This window comes from Gorilla gorilla, chromosome 4 (genome assembly GCF_029281585.2).
Source record: "Gorilla gorilla gorilla isolate KB3781 chromosome 4, NHGRI_mGorGor1-v2.1_pri, whole genome shotgun sequence".
In the NCBI taxonomy this organism is placed as follows: domain Eukaryota; kingdom Metazoa; phylum Chordata; class Mammalia; order Primates; family Hominidae; genus Gorilla; species Gorilla gorilla.
The window spans coordinates 19647028-19669295 of NC_073228.2; the positions used below are offsets into that span (position 1 = coordinate 19647028).

Consider the following 22268-nt stretch of genomic DNA (forward strand, 5'->3'; position numbering starts at 1 on the left):
CCTTAAGCAGAAATACTGTATTTGACTTTCTGGGCCAATTTCCTCATGATTCCTACCTCGTTGAGTTGTTCAAGCCTTAAATGAGTGAATACACATAAAATACTTGGAATATGTCTAGTGCATAACCACCACTCACTCATAGTTAGTTGTTACATTCTGCGCAAGCTTGTGTTCCAGCTATCAATTCATCTCTGTGACCTCATCATGGGTCTGTCTTGCATTTTTTGGTAACAGCATTCTCAGGGCCTTCTGCCAAGGGCCCGCTTTGATCTCCCTTAAAGGACAGCATTATCTGACCAGAGGTATTCATGGGGCCCACCTTCCTACTCAGTCCCATACACATTTCTTTATAAAGCCATCAGCCCCCCGTTAGAAGTAAGAAGTGCTCCGTGTGGGAGCTGGGGAGGGGCTGTGAGGTTGGCAGTGAGCCCCTGTGGCTTTCAGGATGGGCTCCTTGTCTTGGTCACCACCAGGCCGTGGAAGCTCTGTTTTCTTCCCGGGACCCGGGGCAGCGAGTAGAGAAGCTGGAATGATGTTTAATCAGCCTGGGCATTCCTCACTGGTGACCTAATGAGCCGGCATGACTAAATGACCATTAGACGGAATGTTTGTGTGAACTGCAATAGAAAAGTTCCTCTCAACTTCCTGAAAAGGAAGATAATATATCTAAATAGCTTCCTGTCTCTTTGCTGCCAAGCAGCAGCCACAGCAGCAAAATAGATTCTGCAGCAGGGAAATATTTAGCACATTGGGTGTGCTCAGCCCCTCTCTGTTTGGAAGGGTGAACCCAGCAGGGAAGTGAGTGGGGCAGGAGACATTCCCAGATGCTTGTGATGTTTGGAGAGATGATTGACGATTTGTTTCTGGGGTGGAGATTAGGAAGACACGGGCCAGGTATAGAGGGTATTGAGAAGCATAGGACAGAGATGGGGTAACCTTTCAGGATCTTGTTGCTCACCTTGATGTGGTGTTGTCAGGGCCTGGAGCAATCTTTGCTTTGGTTCTTAGAAACCTCGGTTCATGTTTTAGCAGGAAAGGGAAGGACAGACTGCTTCCTGCCTGCCAGATTGCTTCCAAGCCCCTATGCATGTCTCTTTGGAAGACCTTGCCATTGCTGTTAAAAATATGCTTAGGGGCTTTGTTTTGAATGGAAACTGCTACTTTACGCAGTCAAACCACAAAACACAATCCAGAAAAATCCCATCTTCCATTTGCCATGGCTCGAGAGGGAGGAGGAAGCACGAGGTATGCCTGTCTGTGCTACCCTGGCTGGCAGTGTCCCTGAGGACCAGCTCTTGCAGACTTAGCCAGGTACCTGTGGGCTCAGCTTTGCTAGGACTGTCCCAGGTGGGGGCCCTTCTCTCCACACCCCTCCCCAGACCTCGTTTATCCCTTTCTCTAACCACAGGCTACACCAAGCCCTATTAGCAGCTGTTCTTGGGATCCAGACCAGAGATTGGCAAACTTTTTCTTAAAGGGCCAGGAAGCAAAAAAATCCTAGGCTTTGTAGGCCAAGAGGCAAAGTTAAGGCTATTAGGGAGGTACTTATATAATCATTTTAAAATAAAAGAACGCTTTTTAGTTAGAGGGCCATGCAAAAGTGGGCGGTGGGCTGGATTTGGCCTGTGGGCCGTAGTTTGCTAACCCATGATATAGGTTGTAGACTGATGAACAATTTCTGTTTCATGGATGGGAAATATTCATTGAGAAATTACTATGTACTGGGTGCTGTACTGAATCCTGGGACATAGATGAAAAACAAAACAAAACAGAGTGGAACACAGGCTGTGTCTTTTCTAATTGCTCGCTTTCTCATGGGATGGTAGATTTATTAAGAGGTTGCTTCAATACTAGATTGTAGGTAAGTTCAGGGGCACACATGTTCAGAGGGATGGGGTTGGAGAGGAGTGTGTAGCCCAGCTACAGCACGTGGGGTGTGTGTGCGTGCAAGAGAGCGAGGAAGTGAGCAAGCAAGAGCTTGCCATATGTGGCTATTTCAACTTCAATGAAGTAAACTCAAATGAAAAATTCAGTGCTCGGTTGTACCAGCGACACTTCAAATGCTCAGTTGCCATGTGCAGCTAGTGGCAGCCATAATGGAAAGAGAAGGGGAGAGAAAGAGAGAAAAAAAGAGAGATGACGAGAGGGGAACATGGGATAACAAGAGAGGGGAAGATGGGATGACAGGAGAGGGGGAAGATGGGATGACTGGAGAGGGGGAAGATGGGATGACAGGAGAGGGGGAAGATGGGATGATAGGAAGGGGGAAGATGGGATGATAGGAGGGGTGAAGATGGGATGACTGCAGAGGGGAAGATGGGACGACAGGAGGAGGAAGATGGGATGACAGGAGAGGGGGAAGATGAGATGACAGGAGAGGGGAAGATGGGATGACAGGAGAGGGGAAGATGGGATGACAGGAGAGGGGAAGATGGGATGACAGGAGAGGGGAAGATGGGATGACAGGAGGGGGGAAGATGGGATGACAGGAGAGGGGAAGATGGGATGACAGGAGGAGGAAGATGGGATGACAGGAGAGGGGAAACAGGCTTTCTAGCTCAGAGCTCAGAAGATTCCCTATTCTTTAGGTCCCTTGAGATTGATCAGGAATTTTCTTGGCCAAGGCAAGGCAACCAGAAGGGCAGGGATTCCAGGCAGAAGGCATGACATAGGCAAAGATACCAAAGTTGAAAGTGCATGGAATTCTGGGAGCAAAAAACGCCAGCCAAGGAAGAGCAGGAGATGAGACTGGAGAGTAGGCAGGAAGGCAGAGCACCAGGTCTGCCTGTATTTGTTATTCTCTGGTGGAAGGGGTCACTAGGGGACTCGGCATCCATTGCCCTTGCCTCAAAACAACTGTGAAGTGCACTCTTGTGATTGTCTCTAACGTTACAGAAGAGGGGACTGAGGATCAATTTAAGTGATGCCCAAGGGCACAGAAAAGAGAAGATAGGGCTGTAGTGAAATCAGGACCTTTGTTTGTGCTCCTTATACCATCCCATCCTCTGTCCCTCATAAATGTCACTGAGCCACCCAGATGCTACTACTGTGCCCTTGGTTGCCCTCAGCCCACAGAGGTTTTGACAGGAGCTGTGGCTCTCCAAGCCACAAGCTCTCTGTGGCTATTTCAATTTCCATTAATCAACATGAGATAACATTTAACACTCAGTTGCTCATTTGTGCAAACCATATTTCAAGTGCCCAGTGGCCCCGTGTGGCTGGTGACCACCATATTGGACAGCACAGATATAGGACAGTTCCATCATCACAGCGAGTTCTGCTGGACAGCGCTGGTCTAGATTCACCAAACTTGGGAGCAGAAATCTCTCTTCTTTGCTGGGCTTCGGGAAGCTGTGAGACATGAAAAGAAGAAAAGAAAAGAAAGCTCAGCTCTTCTTCACAAATGGGCTGTCCCTTGCAATGTGGGAATGTGTCACCACCCCTCAGTGCAGTGACCGAGGGAGAGGAGGCACAAAATGGGGCTGAGGTGGGGACTTCGTGTTTTCCCCAATATTACTAAGCAACCGCGTCCTAAAATCTCCAAAGCCAGCCACAGAACTTTGTTTACCAGGAAGAAAACACTTGAAAAGGAGAATATTTGGCGGAAATGCACTTGGGATTAACAGGTCCCCCTCCCTTTCTTTTTCTTTTAATGCTGTTTTGTTTTTCTTCTGGGTTGTTCAAGGTAGTGACCTAGCACTCAGCCCCTTTTGCCAAGAAACTCTTTCCCTGCCTAATTAGCCTGCGGTATTGTTCCTGGGTTCTGGGAAGGGAGGGGAGGGGAGGGTGGAGGGAAGGAGGGCAGGGCTGGGCAGGGCCAATGAGGAACTGGAGAGAGGGGGCGCTGGGGCTGGTCATTAGATGCCGAGGTCTTGAAAATCTCTCTGTAATTAATTTTCTCCTGCATTCATTAGAGAAATGTTGGAACTGGTGGAAGAGGGAGGGATTTGTTGCCCCTGGGCTGCTTTTCAGGGCAACTTAAGGGAAAGATGGTAATCTGTTGGAGAGTTGGACTGAGGATGCCGTGGCCAGGGTTTGCAGGAGACTCTCCTGCCCATGATAGGAGAATACAACTCAAAACAGGGGCTACAGGGAGGAACGGGGTTCATTTCAACTCAAACTGGGTAATGGTGTACAGCTCTTCAGAAACCTGGAGTGTCTGTGGGTTCGAGTGTGTGAGAATGTGTGTGCTTACATGTGTGCATATGTATACACACACACACACACACCCGCACATACACACACAAATCACTGCTTCCCAAACATTCACCCATGGATTCTGAATATACAGATTTAGGACTCTCTCTCTCAAGAGCTGCTTCTCCCCTCTTCCTTGTCCCCAATCTTACAAATACAGTCGCCTTAAATGTAGATTGAGCGTTGCCGGCTTGCATTCCCTGAAACGATTCCATTTTAGTCTGAACAGATGTGATCATTTTCCCCGTGCTTTTTCTCAATTATTAAGAATTCATTGTGATTACTTTCTTACAATTGAGTTTCTAGCACTGTGGAAAAGAGTCCCAAGAAAATTCCAATAAACGCTTCTGGAACCTGCCAGCCCACAGATGTCCTATCCTGAGACCCCATGTGTTGACCATGACATTTGGAGGCTGAAAGTCAGCACACATTGAGAATTCAATGCCGATTCCCTGGTCCTGTTGGCCACTTTTATGGAAATTTGAGTTGAGCCCCATGTTTTCTAGATTCTGGTCCTGTATGGATTTTATCAATTTGACCAGTGGCTTAGTAGGTTTTTATAAGTGGTGGTCCACATCCAACAAGCAGTAATACCATATCTTTAAGCTTGTCTCCAAGGCTAACACCTTCCATTTACAATTCAATGAAGTTCTGTCCAAAGAGGGAGGCTCAGCCTATTTGATCCTGCTACTATTTTCAAAGTGGTCAAACCAGTGAATAAGAAGTATGGGTTTAAGCTCTGGGATCAAATGGTGTCCTCTTCACTGATTGTTAGCTAAAATTAATAGATCTCTGGTAGAAAGAGGTCGCACGGAATGGACAGGCTTGTTAATGGAATAGAAGATGGCTGGTTCACCTGGGACAAGTGCTTTGGCTCCAGCTCTCTTCTGCTATTGGCTGGGCCCAGGCAACTTGGGAGGCTAAGTCAGAAACAGCAACTCTGGCCCTGTAAACACAGAGGCACAGTTCCCAGACACTCCATCTGCAATCCCTGTTGCCTGGTGAATGCCTTGCTTCCCTAAGCCTTTTAGGCCAAGGGTGTTCTTGGTGGGACAAAGGCTCTGAGGACCACCTCCCCAGCTCTACCCACTGGCCATCACCAAGTCCTCCAGCAGTGGGAAGAATCTGACCCATTCCACTTGAGCACATGGCTCTTATTTCCTTTGATGGAGGGATTAGAGGAGAGAAGACACAAAATAAATGAGAAGAGTATGGGGTGCATGCCCCTGGTAGGAAATGGGGCTGGGAATGAGGGTGATAAGAACAAGATGGAATCTACTATCAGTGCCCCTGGGAAGCTGTCCGTGCTCTCTCTTTTCTCTGGCTCATCCCTACTGCATTCTTCCCAGCAGCTGTTTCGACTCTTCTCCTTCCTCAGGCCTCCACATCCACCCCCATCATTCACAGAAGATGACTTCACCTCCAGCTCACTGAGAGGACTGAGCCATTGGTCTATACTGACTCCAAGTGGCCCACAAGTCTGGCTATGCCATTGGAAAGACCTGGATTTCAATCCACCTTCAGGCATTTTTATAGTGGTTTATGAGCAACTTAATTAACCTCTCTTGGGCTCAGTTTTCTCACATATAAAATGGGGCTGTTGTGAGGATTAAACAATGCAGAGAACTTGCATGTAAACAAAAAGTAAGATTAACCATTCATTGTTACTACTAATGATGTTATAATACTACTACTATAGGCACCACCACCTGCAGCATTCACTCCCTCCGAGTGCAGCCTCGCTTCCTTCCAGAGTCCTACGTCTTGTCTAAGGATGGCCTCTCCACTGGAGCAGAAACCATCTGTTCCTACCTTATTCCAAACGGTTATCTCTGGCACCTTCACACCCCCTCTTCTTGCCACTGTCTTCCTCTTGGTGTTCAAATATGTTCAACTTCCACATTTAACTTCCCAAATGCGTCCCTGCCCCCCTCTTTTTTAAAAAAATTATTCCCTCAAACCACAGTCTCATCTCTTTCCTTCTTTTCACTAACAGATTTATCCAAAGAATCATCTGTACTTATTGACACCACTTCCTTACCTCCCACTCCCTCTTCAACCCACTGAATTTGCCTCTGCCCCACTGTTCTGGTGCAATGGAACTTTTGAAGGTCTTTCCCATCGTCCTCTTCCAACCTACTCATTCCTGCAGGAGCGTCTGGCTCTGTTGATCCTGGCAGTCATCCCCAAACCTTCTTCTCCACAGGTGTCCATGAGCCTGTTTCTCCCTGAATCTTCTTTTCTTTTGCACAAGTCTCAGTATCATCTCAGTGTACCCCCACTGTCATCTTTTTGACCCTCTCCCTGGGTGGTCTCACACCCTCCCTCTTCAGCCATGATTGTCCCCAGGATTCTGCCATCTGCCAAATCCACATCTCCAGCTCTGGCCTCTTCTGTGCTCCAGATTTTCATTGCCAGCTCCTTGCCCTCTTACACAAGAATGTCCTGCTCAGCCTGTCCAGTCCCCATATCTGATACTAAACTGTCAGTCATCTAGTGGGTCTGCTTATTTCTTTCTCCATCACTCGTCTGGTAATCAATCGGTCTTGTTGAATCTGCCTTCAAATTGGTCCTTTGATCTAGTACTTTGCCTTCCCATGAGTCCTCTGCCTTTGGAAGTCCCTACCTCCTGCTTGGATAGTTGATATGGCCTCTGAATGGCTCTCTGGTCCAGGCTCCTTTTGCCCCTGGTTTCTGTGTCCCATGGACAGCAGGGTGATCTAAACTGAGAGTGATCATGTAATTCTTCATCTAAAGGAAAGTGCTTTTATGAGTGAATGGGGGTTCCATTGATAATTATGCCAGCGGATTATCCTGGGCAGACAGAGATGTGCATTCACTGTGTTAAAATGATGTTCTGATTATGTAATTTCCTGGTCTGAGAATCTTATGCGCCCCTCCCCCATGATAACATGTAATCTTGCTCATGTTTGTAATCTCAGTGATTTGGGAGGCTGAGGCAGGAGGATAGTTTGAGGCCAGGAGTTTGAGACCAGCCTGGGCAATATAGTGAGACCTCTGTCTCTGTAAAAATATGAAAGCTTATCCCGGCATGTTGGTACATGCCTATACTCCTAGATACTCAGAAGGCTGAGGCAGGAGGATGGCTTGAGCCCAGGAGGTGGAGGCTGCAGTGAGCTATGGTTGCACCACTCCTGCCTGGGCGACAGAACGAGACTCTGAGTCAAAACAAAACAAAACAAAAAAGAAACCATGTAATCTCAGCACTGCATCTGTGGCTCTGTCATGATCTGGCCTCCTTCAGTTCTTTAAGCCTCACTCACTCTGGGCTCTGTCTGCACCTGACTGTCCTTAATGCTTCATCATTTCCTGAAATGCTTGTCCCCTCCTGTCTTCAGCCTGTGCTCTCATGGTTCCCTCCCGGAAGCCCTGGCTATTTCTCCATCCTTGTCCTTCAAGGCTCAGCTTAAATGCCACCTCCTCCCTGAAGCCTTTACTAATACTGGCTGTTTGGATGAATTTCTTCCTCTTTGTTCTGGCAGCACCTTTCACAACGTGCCCAATATTCTGAATTACCTGTGTACACAAATGTTTTCCCTGAAGACTCAGCACTTGGGGGACAGGGCTGGGTAACATCCTTCTCTGCAACTCTGAGAGCTATTAGCATGGTTTCTTGCTTCAAGAATGAAGTGTGGATGGAATGTTCTAAGCACCTTCCCTGTGCCAGGTGATCACATAGCCCCTGTTCCAGCTTCACAGCCCTGCATGATGGAGATCATATATATGCCTCCCACTCCCACCCTGTTCCTTTCTCTTTTTTATTTTTTGAGACAGAGTCTCACTCTGTCACCTAGGCTGGAGTGCATTGGTGTGATCTCGGCTCACTGCAACCTCTGCCTCCCAGGTTCAAACGATTCTCCTGCCTCAGCCTCCTGAGTAGCTGGGATTACAGACATCTGCCACAAAACCCGGCTAATTTATTTATTTTTAGTAGAGATGGGGTTTCACCATGTCAGTCAGGCTGGTCTCGAACTCCTGACCTCAGGTAATCTGCCCACCTCAGCCTCCCAAAGTGCTGGGATTACAGGCATGAGCCACTGCGCCTGGCCATCCTTTCTTCCTTCAAATAGAAGAAAGATAAGCCTGGAGAGATGAAGTAATCCACATAGTTGGGGAGTGACAGAAATGCTTTTCAAACTGAGTCTTGTCTTCTACAGAGAAAATGCCTACCATGTGGGAGCATGAATGACTTCTAATCCTATGGCCTTCCTGTCCACCATGTTGCCCCTAATGATTGTTTATTGAACAAGATTTCATAAAAAGATGGTATGGGATAGTGAGATTCACAATGGGCTCTCAACGTACCCTTCCTCCAGCAAGACAATCACCAAACATTTCTATGCAGAGGAAATTAGAGTAAGATATCCACTGAAGTCAATATTGAGCAGAAAAGTAAGTCACAGTGCAACCGCCTAACAGAGATTGTAGGTGGATGTGAGCGTTGGGTACAAATGTTTTCTGCCTTGGTTATGGTGTGAGAGAGCTTTCCTTTTTTTTTTTTTTGAGACGGAGTCTCGCTCTTTCGCCCAGGCCCGAGTACAGTGGCGCTATCTTGGCTCACTGCAAGGTCCGCCTCCCAGGTTCACGCCATTCTCCTGCCTCAGCCTCCCGAGTAGCTGGGACTACAGGCGCCCGCCACCACGCCTGGCTAATTTTTTGTATTTTTAGTAGAGATGGGGTTTCACCATGTTAGCCAGGATGGTCTCGATCTCCTGACCTCGTGATCCGCCCACCTCAGCCTCCCAAAGTGCTGGGATTACAGGCGTGAGCCACTGCGCCCGGCCGAGAGATTTCCTTTTAAGCAAAATGACCTATTGGAGCTTTTAATTTTTAAAATGCAAAGTCTCCTTGTTCTCTTCTCTTTCCTCATCACTGTTTAACTAACAGGATGGCTGGGTCTCTAAGGAAAGTTGAATAATGCCAGCGCCTGCCTCTTGGGTGCAATAGAAAGTATGATAGTAAGATCAAACCAGTCAGGGGAATCAAACCCAAAAGCCAGAAGAGGTCATTGGGAGGACCCCTGGATGAGTGACTTGTCTTGCCACGTGGGCCATTTTCACTTGGTGGTTCTCAACTTTGTATTTGAGGTGTTTGTAGGGAAAAGTGACAAGGAAGTAGACGCCTTTGGAATGCCACTGTCATCCTATAACTCCCTCACTCACCACCTGATATGTGGGCTGCTCTGAGATGTCATTTCTGCCTCCTGGACAAGGCCTCAATGTCTAAAATGGTTTAAACAAGGGGACTCTACTGGAAACATACAAAAAGAATTGGAGCAGGAAAGGAAAGGTGGAGAAGGTAGAAAGGCTCCCTACCTATACTGGGTAATGACCTGTGCATATATATATATATATACACACATATACATATATATATACACACACACATATATATACACACACACACACACATATATATATATATATTTTTTTTTTAAGATAGAGTCTCACTCTGCCGCCCAGGCTGGAGTGCAGTGGCGCAATCTTCACTCACTGCAAGCTCCACCTCCCGGGTTCACGCCATTCTCCTGCCTCAGCCTCCCGAGTAGGTGGGACTACAGGCGCCCGCCACCATGCCAGGCTAATTTTTTTGTAATTTTAGTAGAGACGGGGTTTCACTGTATGAGCCGGGATGGTCTCGGTCTCCTGACCTCGTGATCTGCCCACCTCGGCCTCCCAAAGTGCTAGGATTACAGGTGTGAGCCACCGTGCCTGGCCGACCTGTGCATATATTAAAGTGAGTGATATAAGACTCCACTCTCAACAAGAGAACTTTCAAAACTTTGTATCATACACATATACTTATATGTTTACATAAGTTTATGATGCGTCCTTGCTGTGAGGGTTCTATTTGTCTCTCTAATATAAAACTTTCCCCACCAAAAAACCATCTTATGGACCCCTCGGAGCAATGCCTGGGATGCAGCACACTTACAGTTCATCCTTTGTCTCTCTCCTTCTCCTCCTCTGGAACACAGTGGCCAGAAGGAAGATGGAGCCACAAACCCAGGAATCTGGAAACCTCATTGTTGGTATTGTGCTGAACCCCTGTCAACTCCAGTGGGGATGGCACCAGGTTGAAGAGGCTGGAGACGAGACCCAGAACCAGCAGATGAGACATGGGCTAGGGACTTACATACAGGGAAGAGAGTCCAGTGGTGGTGGGCTGGGCAGGAGCTGCTTGCAAAGAACGTGCAGTTTATGTAACATTTTCACTTAGCACCCTTTCCCTGACAGTCTCCACCTGGCAACATTTACTGAAACCCCCCCCCCCCCCCAAACAAAGGGCCTCGATCCCTGCATGGCCCATGTTCTGCAGGAAGGGCTGGGCATTCAGATGTTCCTCATAGATAAAAAACGAATCTCTGCATTGGCTCCTCCCAGATTCCTTAGCTTGGAACTCTGAAAACACAGTCAGATGCATCGGCCATACAGCCTTGTTCTCAGGGTATGCTTAAGTTATTGCTATCAGGTGCATTTACCATACTGTTGGTAGAGAGGGGATATCTCAAACTAGCCACCAACTGTTCCAAGTCTCTGCAGCCCCTTTCAGTCATCACTGCGGTGTTTGGCTTTCTTCACCTCCTATTACGCCAGATGGGATAAGGGCTGCAGTGGGTGGTGGCAAAGGAAGGACTTGGAGGGGGCACTGATGAGCAAGAAGAGGGAAGACCCATGCAAAGAGGCGAATACTGATCAGCCTGGGAGTTTGGGCCTGTTTGGTTTCCGACCGGGGCCGGTTCACCCCTCCTGAGGCAACCTGGTGGCCTCCTGCTCTCAGGAGGTCACTATATTGATCATGTTGATGGTGAATTTAGTGCAGATGTCTGGTCAGCCCAGAACTCCTGGACCCAAAGATCCTCTTATCTTAGGCACACGGGAATGAAATAATGTCTTTTGCAGCAACTTGGATAGAGTCGGAGGCCATTATTCTATGTGAAGTAACTCAGGAATGGAAAACCAAATATTGTACGTTCTCATTTATAAGTGGGACCTAAGCTATGAGGATGCAAAGGCATGAGTGATATCATGGACTTTGGGGACTTGGGTGGGGATAAGGTTGGGAGGGGGTTAGGGATAAAATACCGCATGTTGGGTACACTGCTTGGATGATGGGTGCACTAAAATCTCAGAAATCACCACTAAAGAACTTGTCCGTGTAACCAAAAGCCACCTATATCCCCAAAACTATTGAAATAATAAAAACAAAAAGAAAGAAAAAAAAAAAAACCAAACAGGCGAATAAACACAGCCTGGGAGAAGTGCCCTGGCTGACTGCTTCTCAATACATTTCAGAAGGATTGACTCACTAGGAATATGGAGACAAGAACCTTACTTCACCCCACCCTTCTAGAAGTTTCCCCAACTATACTTGTTTGAGACTATACATAATTTGGGTCAGGAGAGATTCAAATCATCTAGACCAGGTGTCGGCAAACTAAGGCCATGGGCTAAAACTCACTTGCTGCATATATATATAGAATTATATATATAAATATATATAACTATATCTATATAATTCTATATATTTTATATATAATTATATCTATATAATTCTATATATAATTATTATATCTATATAATTCTATATATAATTATATCTATATAATTCTATACATAATTTTATCTATATAATTCTATTAGAACACAGCCATGCCCATTTGTTTCCATATTATCTATGGCTGGTTTTGCCATACAACAGTAGAGCTGAGAAGTTGCAACAAAGACTGTATGATCTGCAAAGCCTAAAATATCTGCTATCTGGCCCTTTCCAGGTAAATTGTAACCACTGAAAGTCCGCTGTTTCGATTCTGGGCAAGATGCTATGGCAGAAGAGGGACCATGATGAACTACTTAGAAAAATACATAAGGCCATGTGAGCTCTTAAACAAGTTTTTTGGTTATATAATTGTAAAGTAGAAAATAAAGAGCCACCCCTAATTCTATCACCCTCTAGTAAGAACTGTCAATATTTTGCTGTGTTTGCATGTAGCTGTTTCTATGCACATATAAAAATATAAGTATATATAATTACATAATTAAAATCCTACTGTGTTTAGTTTTGTATCTTCTATATGTTTGTGTTTTACAGTTTTTGGTGACCATTTTAAATGTCCTTGAAAATTCCTTGTTAATATGACTTTTAATAACTTTTTAATATATGCCATGACACCATAATATATGTCACGACACCATTTGACTTCTAGGTAGTTTTTGGTTATTCCTAATTCAAAATATTGTTTGCTATATCAAACAGCATGAACAGAATTGTCTGATTCTTTGATTATTTCCTTGAGATAGATTCCCAGAAGTGGAATTACTGGGTTAAAGGGTAAGGACAATTTTCAGGGTCTTGATAACATATTGCCAAATTGCTTTCCAGAAAGATTGTACCAATTTATGTTCCCACCAGCAATGTACGAAATTGCCACCTTACCCTACTCTCACCAGCACTGTGCACTATCATTTTAAAAAGTTACCAAATTGATAGGCAAAAATTGCATTTTGTTGTTTTGATTTGAATTTCTTTGATTACTGGTGAGGTTAAACATTTTTTTCATATGTTAAACACTTCTTCGTATGTTTATGGCCAAAGGGAATCTTAATAATGGTCTTCAAGTGTGCAAAGGGGTTATTTAGTAGATTGGGACCAGCTGTTCTCAAAAAGAAACTGGAAACATTTAAACTTCAGCAAGAAAGCAATCGGCCAAAGGTCCCTCAGTGAAAGATGGTCCTAAGAGTGGTCAAACCCTACTGAAACTTATGATGCAGCTCAGCATCTCTTTACTCAAGGTGCAAGGAGAACCAAGAAAAATAGTTGTAAATTGTTGGGTGCTTATAAGTGCTAGAGATACTGCTCACATTTACATACGTTTGCATTTAAATGCTCACAAAAGCCCTATGAGAAACATGGGGCTTAGAAGTAATTTATTATTAATTATCCAAAGTAGGATTGAAATCTTCACCCTAAAATCCTGGATTCATAACCATTTTGCTATACTGCCTCTGAGAGAACAGAAAATGAACTTTTTTGGCTCAAAGGTTTTGTAAATTCTTCATAAAATGAAGGAAGTGTGAATTCATCTCCTAACTCCTCAGCATGACATCTTCTCTCCAGCACAAATCACAGCCTAGTTGTTTGCTGCATAAACCTTTTGTTGGCTGCCCTTTCCTTAGGATGAGAGCAAAACCTTCAACTTGACCTGTACCATCAGCCTGGGCTTTGCTGATTCCTGCTCTCACCTCTAGTTTGCTTCTCTTCAGCCCATCTACTGGACTAGATCCCTACCTATCTCAGGACATCTTGCAAAAGTTGTTCCCTTTGCAGAAACTGTCTCCTTACCACCAGCCTCTAACCACCACATGTGTGCATGCATGCATACACACACAACAACATACATAGTTCTTTTGATATGTCTTGTATTTTTCCTTCAAAGAAATAATGTGTGATTATTTGATGAATGCCTGTCTCTCCCACTGGGACCATCAGCTTAGAAAAGAAATGATGTGGATGTGCTCACCAAGTTATTTGTAGAGCTTAGCAGAGTGGGATAGAAGAGGTATGGAACAAATATTTATTGACTGAATAGATGAATGAGTGAGTGAATTAATATAAGCTCCCTGCTGCTATATCTGGGCTGTGCATGTTCTCAGTATTACATCCAACCTGGTCCTGGTTTTTCCCTCTGCCTATCCTATCCCTCTATTTACCCCTAACCAAACAGATTTCCTAACCTCTTCAGCCCATCCAATTGTCAGCTCATTTGGAAGTTCATGGAGGGTAGGAACTGCCTCTCATTTCTTCAGTGGCTGTCTCAGGATCTAGCAAGGGGCCATACACTTAATCAGTGCCCAGCATTATCACTGAGTGAATTCATTTGGATAACTGGTGGCTATCGACCTGCCTACTTCTTTTTGCAGACCCATGCAGGAGACCTCTCCAGGTACACGTTTCCTGCTGCTGAATGGCTTAGACTGGGATTTGCAAGGAACTACGAAGTCCAAGACCTTTGCCTTTCTTTTAGAAGAAGGCACCAGCTTGTTCTCCAATGTTGAAGGTCTTCTCCAGAGATGTGAGTTCATTGTAGGACCCATCCCAGCATTTAAACATAGCTCTGACCCTTTGTTCAGGACAAGATAATCAGATGGTCAGTGCAGAGGACTCCCCATGATACCAATTCTGGCAGTGGTTGGGCAGGGTTTGCTCTTGTGATCAGACACAAGGTGAACCCGGGCAGGGATTTTTGGGTGTTTTTATTTAAGGATATCCCAAACCCTTTGAGCAGTGTCTGGCACATAGCAGGTACTCAAAATTGGGTGGATGGATCTATATATTCCTGGGCCACAGGGGCATGCAGAAGGAGTGAAAAAACAAGAAGGAAGACAAGGAAGACATTGTTTTGGCTGCTGACATTTCATGAAAGATCTGAGGAGTCCCCTTCACTTCAGGCATGGGACCCAGACGGCTGAGTGATGGGTGGGCAGCCCTTTTTCTCCAGCTCTGCTTGCGTCATTCCCAGCCCTCTATCCTGAGCTCCAGGGAAGGCCCTCATGCGATTTAGCATCAGAGCTCTAATTAGATGACTTTCTTACCGTGGGCACATGTCTGGACCTTCTGGGCCACTGGTGGAGGAATAGAGGAAGAAACCCCAGCCCCTCTGGTGTGTGGTAGTCTGGGCCCCTTCAACATGGCCGCTTCCATATCCCAACCCCAAGCGTACCTGATCACCATATCCCTGTTACTCCCATGGAATGACTGTGATGGTACCTGGGTCAACACATACATTTGGGCATCTACATAGTGCCATATTGTTTTCCATTTATAACTTATCTATTTTGTTATCCATCTAAGCACCCGTTAATCACTCATTCATCACAAGGCCTCTGAGACTATACTACATTTTAATTATGTTTCTAGGGAGGAAGGATGATACAGACCTGAATGAGACACCTCTGTAGCATTTGGGGCTTCCCTATACCCATCCTCATTCACTGTCCATGTCAGGGAAGCAGGGAGGGTGGTGTGGAATAGGGACTAGGGCCAGACAGCTCTGGATTGGAATATGGGTCTGCCACCTGCTCTGTGACTCTGCAGCTTAGAGAGGTTAAAGGACATTGAAACATAGAGTTGATAATAGTACCTACCTCATGAGGTTGTAGGGAAACACAGAGAAAGCCCTCAATTAAGTTAATGGTTGCTATTTTTATTTACAGACCTTAAGGTGTGGGGAGATTACAACTTGCTCAAGGTCTCATAGCTAGAAGATGTCAGAGTGATAACTCAAACCATTGTCACATGACTCTAAGCTCAAAGCAGCCTCTAGAAGGTTGTTTGATCTTCTGATGGAAGCACAAATCACCATTCCAACATGAAAGATGGAGAAACTTAAGTCTAGAGAGATTTAAAGGACTTGTCAAAGGCAATGAAACAAGTAGTAATGTGAACTTAGGTCTCCTGGCTCCCAGTCCAATGTTCTTCGAATATGATTTTGGCAGTGGTCTACCCAGCTAGTACACAGAGTGTGCAGCCACTCTTCATGGGAAGTTCTGGGAGGGGTTTCAACAAGCACACTCACTCCTGCTGGTTGTGACCAGCAGGACAATTGCTGAGCCACATTCTGAGCACCTGCAGGTGGAGGTGGGATCTTATAGAAATCTAGGGCATAAGGGAGACAGGGAAATTAGACCCTGGCTACTTTAACATACTCACTTTACAGATGAGGAAACTGAGGCCCAGAGAGGATAAATGACTTGCTCAAGGTTAGCCAGTTGGTCAATGGCAAAGATTAAACCAGAACCCAGATCTCCTCTCTCCAGCCAGAGTCTTCAAGCAAAGTCCCTAGGAGGTCAAGCCAACTCTTGCTGCTGCTGCCAATCTAAGGACAGATGTGGCCACTTTCTCCAAAGGATCTCAGAAAGCTAACTTTATGGCGTTCTACAGAAGTCCTATCTTTCCTTCAGGGGAACCCCATTCATTTGCAAGATGGAAGGTTATTTTTAGCATTGACTTTTATTTTCTCCTAAGTGACTTCCTCTCTCACGTACCATTTGGCCTTCACAGTGGCTGAAAAGACAGTTCCTAGGAAAATCTAGAACATTTAAGCTTATGTGTGTTGCAGTTCTCCTTAGTGAGTGGAAGGGCAGAAGCCCATAGTGGGTGGTGTTTCGACTGGGAGGAGGGAGGCGCTGGAGCCAGCCAGAGAGTGAGGTCTAGGTATGTTCCTGTCAAGTGGGATTTGTTCAATTGCAAGTGAGAAAAAAGCTAAACTTAAACTAGACTTTAAAAAAAGAAATCTATTGGCTCATTTAAGAACTACTGCAACTCCTTCAGGCACAGCTTGATCCAGAGATCTAAATCATGTTGAATCATTTAAACTACTTTATTTCCCTCCATCTGTGGTGGAGACTTTTGGGGTTCATTCTCGAGTAGTTCTTACCTTCTGCGCCACATTGGACAGCCATATTTCCCTGCCCCTTTGAGTTTAGGTGAGTCACATGACAACTTCTAACCAATAAAATAAGTGTATTATGTCTCTATTTCCTACTTCAGGAACTCTGAAAGCCACATGTTGAGATGGCCCCATTACAGGATGGAGAGCACCTGAACCCCCAAGTTATGGACTAGAAGAAGACAGTTGCCTTGGAAAATCATCTGACCCACATTGGACTTTACGTGAGGGGGAAATAAACCTTTATTATGTTAAGCTACACAATAATAAATAACAACAATAATTGTGTTTATTTGTAACCTCAGCTTAGCATGGCCTTCCTACCTGACACAACATCTCTGGGTTTTGCTCTTCTCGGCATTGGTTTAATTCTCAAGCACGTTCTCCCTCCGGGCTCCTGGGCTCACAGCCCCATGTCCAGCAGAAGGAGCCACCTCTCTAGCCATGTGCCCATTCATGAACCAATCCCTACAGCCTGAGGGATGTGCTGACTGGCCAGGCATGAGTCAGGTGCCCTCCAGGGCAAGACTGATACTGGGTCTTCCAGAGAAAAATGGGGACAGTGGTATCAGAAGAAAGGTGAACATCAAAACCAAGATGTCCACACAGGTCTGGTGAGTCCCCACCTCAATGATAGTCCCCCTGCACCGCCATGGATGAAGGTTGGCCTGGCAGCTAAAACCCAGGCTCTGGAGGTCCATGCTTCCTGGTCCTCAATCACTTACTATAGGTACCACCTTGAGCACATAGGCGAAACTCTTTAAGACTCAGTTTTCTCACCTGTAAATAGTAATAATAATGGCACCTAGTTTATCAGGTTTTGCAATGACCTGAGCAAGGCTAGCTGGCTCTTGAGGGCAGCAGTTGAGCAGGAAGGGGAACTCTACGTGGATTCCTGTGAACCCCAGGAATGAAAGCCTAGGACACACCAAGGTGCCTCTGATGATCACAATTACTACCCTTCCTGAACAGGGAAGTATTTTAAAAACAAATCTTCCTTCTGTAGACCTTTGAGCCCAGGGGAGCACAGAAGTTTGCAGGTTTTCAGCTCGTGCTTCTCTTCTCCAAGCCTGTCTTTTGCACTTGAGGTAACTGCAAAGCAAGATAAGGTACTAAAGTGAGCACTCTTGCAGGGTATTATTTATGGGCAGCAAATGGGACAGAGACTATTTCCCCTTCCAGGGGTCTCAGGGTCTCTGGTATAAAAATGTAGGACTGAGGTGGTGAGAGTTCAGAGGGTGGGAATGGTGATTGGCTTCTGAATTTGCAGGCACAGCCAGATGGTTCTGATGTCGACATTACCCTTCCCAGGCTCACTGCCATCACTTGTGGGGAAACGCCAACTTGTGTGCATTTTGAGTGTGTCTTTGCAAACATCCTGCAATCACATAAATAACTGGGCTTCATCCGCCCTTCGCCTCCCATTTTGTACCCACATTTCCCATAGCATTCCACTTCTCCACATTGTCCCACTGTGGAATTAAAATGCTCCTTTCCAGAGCAGCAATTAGAGAGATTATTTGACCGGACCAAGACTAGGGACTGGTACTTCTTCCAAAAAGACCGGGTATTTATTATGTACCAGGCACAGGGCTTAGAACTTTGAAAGTTTTATCTGATTTAATTCTTGGAAAATTTCAGTGAGGTGGATATCAGTTTCTTCTCCATCTTCTGCAGGCAAGGAAGCGGAGACAAAGAGAATTTATAGACGGGAGCCTGAAGCTAGCAAAGAGTTGAGACAGGGCTTCAATTCAGGCGACTAGAGTCCAGAGCCCCTGTATGTAATCCCAAAGCTCTGTCTCCCACATCCATTCAGAGTGGCTTCGTTACTCTGTTGTGCAAAAGACAAGACAGAATTTGGGAATCCTCTGAAACTCCCAAATTACGGTGCTCCTGTAATCATCTCCCATGAACCTATCCCTAACATTTTGTGGTGAGGAGAATGTGAGCTTTGGCTTCCCAGACCTGGATAAGAAATCCCCTGGGTTTTTTTGTTTTTGTTTTTTGAGTAATTGTGAGACCTGCACAGGTCCTCTGAGCTTCCTTATCTTGACTTCTCCTTGGAAACCAGGTGATATGGTTTGGATCTGTGTCCCTGCCCAAATCACATGTTAAATTGTAATCCCCATTGTTGGAGGTGGGGCCTGGTGGGAGGTAATTGGATCGTGGGGGTGGAGTTCTCATGAATGGTTTAGCACCATGCCTGTGGTGCTGTTCTAGTGATATTGAGTGAGTTTTTGTATGATCTGGTTGTTTAAAAATGTGTAGCACCTCCCTCCTTGCTCTGTCTTCCTCCTGCTCTGGCCATATCAAATGTTTGCTCCCCCTTTCCTTTCCACCATAATCATAAGTTTCCTGAGGCCACCCCTGAAGCCAAGCAGATGCCAGCATCATGCTTCCTGCACTGCCTGTTGAACTGTGGGCCAATTAAACCTCTTCTCTTTATAAATTACCCAGTATCAGGTATTTCCTTATAGCAATGTGGGAACAGACTAATACACCAGGCATGGCCATCCCTGATAGGGATCTGGTGAGGCTTAAGTGACAGCAACATGGGTTGCTCAGAGCCCAGCCCACAACTTTCCCCTCCTTCCTCTGCTTTTGGGCTGAGTGGCAGTGCCAGGGCTGAACACACTCTAGACATCATTGAATTCAGTCGTTAGACCTGAACTCCCTGGGGCATTGCCACCTGGATCTCGTTTCTCTCCCTCTTCCTCCCTTATTTCTTTTCTCTTTGTCATTATCATCATGGTCGAGTGCCCTCTTTGAACACCCTTCCTGATGCTGCCAGTATTTGCCAGGGTTTAGGAGGACCTAGATGAGCTGCCCCCTACCTCCTGTAGGTGTGCTGGGCACACACCCCTAATCTCTCCATCGTCCAATCATGGTGTTTCTCAGCTCTCCTAGAACAGCATTGCTTAAACTTTCATGTGTATAAAATCCCCTGGAAACCTTGTAAAAATGTAGATTCCAGTCCTGGCTCTGGGGTGGGGCTTGAGAGACTCCACCTCTAATGAGTTTCCAGGTGATGCCAATACTCCTGGTCCACAGAGCGCCCGTTGAGCAGCAATGCCCTGGAATATTCTCTCCCATGCTATCTGACACATCTCTCAGGAAAGAGATTCTACAGCTGCTCCACAGTAGTCATTGTGTCTAGAGATTCTTTTGGTCCAATAGACTACTTTAAAAGGGAGATACAGGCCCAGTGTGGTGGCTCCCGCCTGTAATCCCAGCACTTTGGGAGGCCGAGGCTGGTGTATCACCTGAAAGTCAGGAGTTTGAGACCGGCCTGGCCAACATGGTGAAACCCCGTCTCTACTAAAAGTATAAAAAGTTAGTAGGGCATGGTGGCAGGTGCCTGTAATCCCAGCTACTCGGGAGGCTGAGGCAGGAGAATCACTTGAACCCAGGAGGCAGAGGTTGCAGTGAGCCGGGATTGTGCCATTGCACTCCAGCCTGGACAACAGGAGTGAAACTTTGTCTCAAAAAATAAACAAATAAAAATAGGCCAAATGTGGTGGCTCACACCTGTAATCTCAACACTTTGGGAGGCCGAGGCAGGTGATCACCTGAGTTCAGGAGTTCGAGACCAGCTTGGCTAACATGGTGAAACCCCATTTCTACTAAAAATACAAAAACAAAAAAACAAAAACAAACAAACAAACAAAATTTTCCAGGTGTGGTGGCCCATGCCTGTAATCCCCTACATGGGAGGCTGAGGCAGGAGAATTGCTTGAATCCAGGAGGCAGACATTGCAGTGAGTGGAGATCATGCCAGTGCACTCCAGCTTGGGCAACAAGAGCGAAACTCCATCTCTAAATAAATAAATAAAAATAAAAGGGAAATACAAACATGCTTGGGGTGCAGACTTCGAGGCAGGGAGGCCCACATTGCATCTTATTTACCAATTACAACATATATGCTTTGGGGTCAGTGGTTCTAACAGTGTGGTCCCTGGGAGCCACCTGAGTATCACCTGAGAGCTTGCTGAAAATGTAAACTGTGTGACCCACCTTTAGACTCACTGAATCAGCCACTCTGCAGCTGCGTCCAGAAATCTACGTTTCATGAGCCTTCCAGGTGTTTGAGAACCACTCCTTGGATAATTCTTAACATAAGGGGTCTCAGTTCTGGTGACATGTAAGGGTCACTTGGGGTGAATTTTAAAAACATAGACCAATTATATCAGAATCCCTGGAGTGTAGAGAATGGGCATCCAAAAACAAAAACAACTTTTTTGCAGCCCAGTTTGAGAGCTACTGGCTTCACCTCTCAGATGCTATTTGGCCATATCTGAATGGAGATGCTAATTCCTAATGCCAGTGCAGTAGAAGGGAAGACACAGGGGTTAGCAGATGAGAAGCACCTGCCAGGGAGAACATTCCAATAAGAAATAACTTCTGTGAACCTGGCCCCAACTCCATTCAGATGGAGACTTGCTTTTTTCAAAGAGGGCACTTGACTCTGACATTAATAATGACAGAGAGAAAAGAAATGAGGGAAGGAGAGGAAGAGGAACAAACAAGATTGGGTTTGTGGCAATGCCCCAGAGACCCGTGATCTCCGTTGTTAGCCTACACATAGAGGGAGAGGTATTGTATCTCTTGATCTCTGCCATCTCTTCTTCACCTTCTATCGGGAAGTGGCTGTTGGTTTTCAACTATAAAGTTCCCTTGAGTGTTGAGATTCCTAATCTAATGTTTACAAGGCATCTCAAGAAAAAACAGAAAACTATTAGATCACCTTTCTAGCCCTGGACCACCTACCAAGAACCCATCCTCTGCTCTGATGTTTTTGCTTTTTTATTTTTGCTGGATGCATGAGCGTGTAGGGCTAGAGCTTCAGCTTCCTTCCTTCTTTCCTCCTCTTTGTCTCATGTCCACACTCTGCCCTGGAGGAGCCACAGATATCAGGTGTGTGATTCATTCCAAGCTGTCATTTCAGCAGTGCATTGGCCAGGTCCAGATTTTCTTTCTTCCTTCTACATCCTCCCCTCACGATGGGGATGATGATCGAGGTAATGAAAACCCTCCACAGCCCTCTCTCTTTTCCCCAGCTCTCCTCTCCACCACTCAATAGGAGCTTTGTCTTCGCAAAGAGCAAACCCGAAACCCAACCGGCCCCAGCAATTGTTGTCTGCCGGCTCCTGTGCCATTTGGATCCTGACTCTGTTAGAGATCTTGTAATTTAAACTTCAACCTGCTTATTAGAAATTTGAAAGAAATTATCTAATAATATTTAAAATCTCAGGAAAAGCAGACAAAGACTCTTCTCTCCCATCCCCCTTCCTGTGCTTGTCTTGCACCCCTCCTTTTGGGTCACTCTGAGACCCAGGCTCCCTACATGGTGCTGGGAATTGATTCATCTTAAACAAATGTCATGAATCGCTCACCTGTTTCCAGGGTTCTAAGGGCGAGATGTGGCTGGCTGGAGTCCTTTTATTTTGGGGGAGGAACTGAAAGTACAGCTCTGGTTTTTCTGTCCCCTTGGGTTTTCAGCTGAGAATTTCAGCAGTCTCATCTTCTAGATGCTTGGAACTGTTTATTCTGTGTGGTCAAAATTGAATTATTACTCTGACTAGTGTTGCTGCAAAAACAATGA

At 45.7% G+C, this 22268-nt stretch overlaps 1 long non-coding RNA gene across 1 annotated transcript; it reads left to right on the forward strand.

Moving 5' to 3' along the window:
• Positions 1-236: 236 nt before the first annotated feature.
• On the forward strand, positions 237-16962 carry LOC129533900 (uncharacterized). Its single transcript, XR_008680295.2, has 4 exons — positions 237-302; positions 11993-12093; positions 14139-14290; positions 16768-16962. It is a non-coding gene; the product is annotated as an uncharacterized lncRNA (long non-coding RNA).
• The last annotated feature ends 5306 nt before the right edge of the window (positions 16963-22268 follow it).